The sequence below is a fragment of the Arabidopsis lyrata genome, assembly GCF_000004255.2.
Source record: "Arabidopsis lyrata subsp. lyrata unplaced genomic scaffold ARALYscaffold_1, whole genome shotgun sequence".
NCBI classification, from domain to species: domain Eukaryota; kingdom Viridiplantae; phylum Streptophyta; class Magnoliopsida; order Brassicales; family Brassicaceae; genus Arabidopsis; species Arabidopsis lyrata.
Window position 1 is genome coordinate 13,612,951 of NW_003302555.1, and position 7,026 is coordinate 13,619,976.

General features: G+C 32.5%; 2 long non-coding RNA genes across 2 annotated transcripts; both read right to left on the reverse strand.

Moving 5' to 3' along the window:
- Positions 1–1,946: 1,946 nt before the first annotated feature.
- On the reverse strand, positions 1,947–3,882 carry LOC110225129. The gene is made up of 4 exons (XR_002329543.1): positions 3,845–3,882; positions 3,680–3,759; positions 3,484–3,592; positions 1,947–2,204 (listed from the first exon to the last, which is right to left on the reverse strand). It is a non-coding gene; the product is annotated as an uncharacterized LOC110225129 (long non-coding RNA).
- A 93-nt stretch (positions 3,883–3,975) lies between these two features.
- On the reverse strand, positions 3,976–5,742 carry LOC9329682. The gene is made up of 9 exons (XR_002329542.1): positions 5,498–5,742; positions 5,273–5,323; positions 5,110–5,175; positions 4,958–5,019; positions 4,764–4,879; positions 4,565–4,671; positions 4,306–4,428; positions 4,161–4,218; positions 3,976–4,046 (listed from the first exon to the last, which is right to left on the reverse strand). It is a non-coding gene; the product is annotated as an uncharacterized LOC9329682 (long non-coding RNA).
- Positions 5,743–7,026: the final 1,284 nt, after the last annotated feature.

Here is a 7,026-nt window from a genome sequence, read left to right on the forward strand (position 1 = left end):
TACATATATGCGGCATGAGCAGTGTTAATAATACGAATCAACTCTTAGTTCTGGCAACGCGATCACTAAGTTTAAGAAAATGGAAACAATTTAAATGCAAGGAGAAAGTTATATGAACCAAGAACTGGTTCTAGCAACAACCATACGAATCAACTCTTAGTTCTGGCAACTCTTAGTTTTGTTACGTACTTGTTTTCCACAATACCATGCAAAGAGTAGAACCCAGAAGAGAGATTTCAGTCACTAATGAGACGGTAACTGATGAATTAAATATTAAGTTAGCTTTACCATATATGTGATTTCCATCTGCCATTTCTTAATATGTTTTCGTTTAATCAAACTGGAAATCTTAGTTCTCTCCTTACGAACATAAAGAGACTAATGTTTTGAGCCGTGGGTACCATTTTCCTTCCACCAAACATAAGTAAATCTCATTCTCTGTCTAAAGACTAATGTTTTAAGCTGTGGGTACCATTTTCCTTCTACCAAACATAAGCCAATCTCAGTCTCTGTCTAAAGACTAATGTTCTAAGCCGTGGGTACCATTTTCCTTCTACCAAACATAAGCCAATCTCAGTCTCTGGTCTAAAGACTGATGATGTTTAAGCCATGGATACTGTCTCTTTGTCTAAAAACTGAAAGAACAAAACGAACATGATCCATGTCTAGAGATTTTCAAGCCGTGGGTACCATGAAGGATCAATGGTCGAATCAGCCTCAGTCTAAAGACTAATGTTTGAAGCCGTGGGTACCATTTTCCTTCCACCAAACATAACCCAATCCAATATTTTGTCTAAATAATTCGTTTTCCGAATCTCAGTCTCTATCTAAAGACTGATGATGTTTTAAGCCGTGGGTAACTTGATCTTTGACCAGTAAACTGAAACCAATCCCAAGTATATATGTCGAAATAATAAGCCGTGGATAAAGGATCGGTTTTCAGTCTCAGGTCAAAATTTCCCATAAGCCATGGGTCCAAACTCGACGGGACAATGTGCCAAAGAAAGATTCTAACAAAACACTAATAATTGAGTGTCTGCCTATGATCTCTCTTGGGTTCGAATGAAAAACAAAATAAGAAAGAAATCAAACAAAACAGAAAAACACAAGCAATAAACCACAACTGATCGCAACAATTTCATGCTTATCAAATTATGCAAAGCGCTACAGAAAAAAAAAAAAAACACGAACCAAAAACAAAATCAATTAAAACCAACAAAAAAGAAGAAGAAAGAACTTGTAATTCACAGAAGAAAAAAAACTTTGAAACACGAATTTTTCGGTTGTGCAAATATCAAAAGCCTCTTCAAAACGAAAAAATAAAAACCAAAAGAAAAAACGAAAACATTATAATAGTGAAATTTAGAAATCCTAGAAATCAAGAGGATTTGAAGAATTCTTACAGTAATAATCGCTACAAATCTTCCTCAATCTTGAATGATTACAATCGAGAGAAATATGCGAAACAAAGCAAAAACTTATAATAGTGAAATCTAAAAACCCTATAAATCAAGAGAATTGGAAAATTATTGCTTCAAATCATCTTCCGTCATAAAATATCGATCGAGAGAAATATGCTAATTAGAAAAAGAAGAAGCAAAACAAAATCTGAGAAAATTATGAGTCTCTCTGGTAAGCTGTGTAGATGGAAGCAAAGAAAATCAGTAAATTTATAAGGGTCTATAATGTAAGGAGCAGAAACATGAAAGTATATATGATTACATGTCTATTCATTCGTAATAAATATTACCTAGAGATTCCGAGATTGAAGATCTCCTTAGCAGTTTTCACCTTATTCTTAAACTCCCATGTGCAAAGCATAAGCTATGTAGTAGACAGCATGTGTCTTATCAATCTCATTGACCTCCAAAAACTTGTAAATCACTTTCGCATCAGCGCAATGCTCCGCCTTCAAAAACACAAAAATTATGAGTAACATTGACAAAAAAAAAATTATTTCGTTATGTAGTGCATGGTAAAAAATTATTTTACATCAGATCCGATGAGAGACAACTATCAATAATTAAACCAACACAAATTATAAAATTGTAAGTAATTTACAAAGAGACATAAGAGAAGCGCTAACTAAAATTAAAGAGGACTCACGATTGATGTAAAAAGTTTGTTAATGAATTTAATGAAGAGGCATGTCTTCATCAACTCGTTCATTCAATCTCTTGATAGAAACTCCCATGAGCGGTTACCTAAAACATAATTCACACGATACAAATCAGCAAAACAATAACAATCTTGATAATTCATAGACCAAGATAATAACAATACAAATATAACCTCAAGAAAAGGTAAAAAATAATAACGCAAAATAAATCGATCCATAAAAGAACCAAAGCAACAAAAAAAAAGCTATAATATCAAAACGATATGTTTAGGCTAACGAATCTGAGTTCTAATGGTGTGGTTGCGGCTCTATATTTATAAGTTAATATCTAGGGCACACCGTCATAATTATCTCTAAAAATTTATTTTTTAAAATTGGAAAATTTCTTGATAAAAATATTCGTAATATATTTTAGTATCTATCTTAAATTTTTATAAAAATTAAAAAACGAAATATTCTATATTTTAATATTTAAAAACGAAATATTCTATATTTTAATATTAAAAAACGAAATATTCCATATTTTAATAAAATTCACACGATTTTATTGTTTTACCCTCACCAAAAAATAGAAAACTGGATTTGATAGTGTATTCATTAAGGGTGATTAAGACTAATCATCTCAAAACACGATTAGACTTATATACCCCTAATAATTAAGAACAAAAAATTTCGTATCGAGGGTGTTTAGGACATTAGTATAGAGATCAACACACGATTAGACTTATATACCCCTAATTACGAAGAAGAAGAAATTTCGAGAAGAACAATTCATTAAGGGTGTTTAGGACAAATCATTCCAACTTTTAACCACAGGCCTCCAATGCCCTAACTTTGAATATGGTGCGTTTCTACTTCTCAATTAATTATTGTAGAGATTATTAGGTCAATTACCCAATAATCATTTGATGGGCCAAATCCAAGTTCTAGAGTTTTCTCTAGAAATATCATCATCTCACCTCCTTAAAAATTCTAGAAATTCTCTAGAACCATCTCCACCTCCTTAAACATAAAAATCGAGATAATTGTATTATTATAATCTAGATATTATGATAGAATAATCTAGATTTAGGATTAAAATATTTTAGATATTTTGGCTATAAATACCTCCTCCCTCTCTCATTTGTTGTAAGGTTATGAAGTTGTCTTCAAGTTAAAATCAAAGTAATAAAAGTTCTATTTTCTAAAACTCTCTCTCAAATACTTAAACACTTTCTCCATTACCTCTAAAAGAATTTTACTCTAACAATATGCTCGTAATCAATTGTAAAGCTTAGTGAAGCTCGTACATTACAAACTTAACCAAACTTAAATCAAAATTAAGACTGAAAGAAGCAGACTATAAACCGCATTACACTCAATACCTTAGTCACCAGCTGAATGAATCCTTAGTCTTAGCAATTTTGTTTTTGTATGAACTCTCAATTTCTTCATGTAGACTATTGCATTAACATATTATCACTCTTCCAACAACTACATCACAACCGTTTTACATAGTTTTCAATATGATCAAGCACCAATCCAAAACCGTGGGTAAAAGTAGAGCAATGAGAGATTTACCTTGCAGGATTTTAGTAACCGTTTTAGGAAAGAGGATCTGGAGAAGTTGATTGATTTCCCAAGTAAACTACTATCTGAATCTGCAGGTGTTAAATAACTGTAATGATTTATGCTAGTAAAGTCTAACCCAAAATAATTCAACACTGATAGGATTAGAGAACGTACTATCATCATCCACATCCATATTGAGGCCTGCTGAGTTGATCTCTTCTATGATCTGAAAATAGTTTGAAAATGAATTATGTAGCATAAGGAAAAATCCATACGTATCAGATTATCTATTATATTACCTGTGAAAGTGTTGGAACTTCCAATAATGGATCAAACTCATCGCAGTTATTCGGATCAATAGGAACACAGACACGACCTGAAAGCCAGAAGACCTATATTAAGAATTTGACCTCACAGACATATATCGAACTAAGTATGAACATGAGTCTAATCAACTGGTATGATATATTCAAGAAACAATGAAAGGGACCTGTGTTTGGATGGACACAGAAGGGTGCCTTAAGCAAATGGTTCATTTTTTTGGAGACCTGAAATAAAAGAAGGAACCATACAACTTAACTGTCACTAAACTTGTCAGGTCTCCATGATCTTGTATAGCCAGGAAAAATATTTACCATAATAGCACCGTGGGTTTAAGAAAAGGAATTGTAGCATAGAGTAGAACTAATCTCCAAATCAATTCGAGGATATATAAAGTTGAAGACAATTTCTTCTACGCATGTCCGCAGTGATAGAGCCTACAAAATTGGATACAGAATTGAAGATGAACAAATCTAGGATTCAAGTTCATCAAGCTAATAGCTGAGTGAAAGAAGTCTCGGCTTTTCACAACACTAACATACATGTTTTCAGTTCGTATAAAACATCACACACCTTGTTGTTCTTTGATTGAAGCGTTTTAAGCTGCTCCCACCTTAAAAGGCTGGTGGCTTCTTATGATGGAGATGATCTCGCAGAATTCTCCCACTCCCCTCTCAGCTCTGATTGAATATTTGTCATGAAGATGTAAATCATTGTAAATGACCAAACTGAGATTAGGACGTCGCTTATATACATCAACACTCTTTCATACCTTCATCTGTTATCATGCCAAGTATCTTCTCATATTTTTCTTTGCTTGAGAATATACTTTGAGTTGCATGTAACTCATCCTCAAAGAAATTCTTTAAAAAGTCCACACATGATCTCCTGAAAGCCCTGAAGAAATTAGTAGCAAAGACAGTGTTTTTGAAATCGGAAAGGCAGAGGTGATGGAGAAACCCGTACGCGAGAAACGGTTGATGAGAATGACCCATCAGATCGACATTTTTGGCACTGTTCTCATTTCCCTGTGTCACATGTTTATAATTAAACTCAAGAGAATTTCGCAATGCCAGAAACCACCAAAATACACCATAATTAGCTCTTCAGAACACTACCTTTATAAACACGGAAGTATTCAGAGACTGCTGATCTTTGTTCATCACAACCAGGATGTTTCCTATCTATAGATTTACAAACACAGACAAATATACAATCCACCAAACTTGTTATAAGCTTTCATTTGAGAAAAAGAAAAAAAACAGGAGTAAATACAAGTACCGTTCTCAACCCAATGTTGTCTTCCTTCTTTGCTATGTCATAATCACCAACCTACCAACACATGAAATTCTACTGTTATAACAACTTGTAAAACTACCAAATCAATACCAAGACGTAACAAAACTGATATTTTGGTGAGTAAAGTAAAAGACCTAATTAATATGTGGGTACTTGATGGGCAAGGACGAAACGATGGAAATAAAAGAAAATGAGTAAGTTATTTACCAGTGCAGAGAACGATGATCCAACTCCCAAAATAAAAGCAAATCATTATTGCCTTGTATGAGATCAAACTCCATAAGTTCCACGTGCATCGTAGTTGAAATTTAGATATTGCAAAGATTTATAAAAATAATATCGATTCCAAAAACAACATATTAGAATTGATTAAATAGCGTACCTTTACCATCAAATGTGAAGTCACAAACCGACACAGAGTTAGAGTCACCAGATGGATTACTAAAAGTATAAACACACCAAAACAAAAAGTTTTTGAGGAGAAATTAGTGTATCTAATTTCCTATAACCACTATTAAACTTTTTCATAGAAGTCCAACACCACTAAGCTGCCCATAAGTTCTTCAACCATACAAATAGTGGAAATAAAACATAATAAAAGTGGTGAAATTCTCTGGGGTACCTCGTCACAGATGGCAAGTCAAAGGCATGTTTCATTGTTGCTTCTGTTAATAGTCCATTACCTTCACCTGACAGCTTTACAGGTAAAAACTTCCTTAAAACAAAGCGAATTACGGTTTATTATACGTATAATTTTGGAAAATCATTTACAGCAAAAAGATCTATTGTTCTTGATGACCAACCAGGGATGCAGGATGTACCATAATGTATACATAGGAAATAGAGATTAATTCACAATAATCGATCAAACCAAAAAATAAAAATACAAACGCACTGAAATTAAAACAAACACTAATAATACCTTATCATACTTTCTTTTTTACTTCAGCAACTCGTTTGTCTAAACTCGTTTTTATCGAAGCTTCACGATCGGTATATCTAAAACAGAAATCAAAAGATACAAAATCAGTAAAAAAAATAATAATAATTCGTAGAACAACCAACAAATTCATATAACAAAAAGCATAATCGCATGATAAGAAATTCGATAAGAAATATAAAAAACCCTAATATCAAAACTATTTATTGAACATAAAAATCTGGTTCGTAACTGTGGGGCAGAAACTCTGTATTTATAGCCTCAAACTTAGGGCAAACCTCCCATATTATCTTAAGAAATTTAACTTTTTTAATTAGAAACTAAATCAGAAAACTAACAAAAACGAATATTAACTACTAAGATATAGAATTATCCAAAAAATTAACAAATAAATTTAAGCTAAGATTCCATAATTCTTAAAGTCGAGACATTATGACATTCGTATCCCCAACGATTACACTATATTAAAAAAAAAATTAAGGGTGATTAAGACTAATCATCACGAAACACGATTAGACTTATATACCCCTAACAATTAAGAACAAAAAATTTCGAAGTCGAGGGTGTTTAGGACATTATTATAGAGATCAACACACGATTAGACTTATATACCCCTAATTACGAAGAAGAAGAAATTTCGAGAAGAACAATTCATTAAGGGTGTTTAGGACAAATCATTCTAACTTTTAACCACAGGCCTCCAATGCCCTAACTTTCAATATGGTGCGTTTCTACTTCTCAAATAATTATTGTAGAGATATAGAAATATACTTATTATCTTATTTTGTATTTTGGA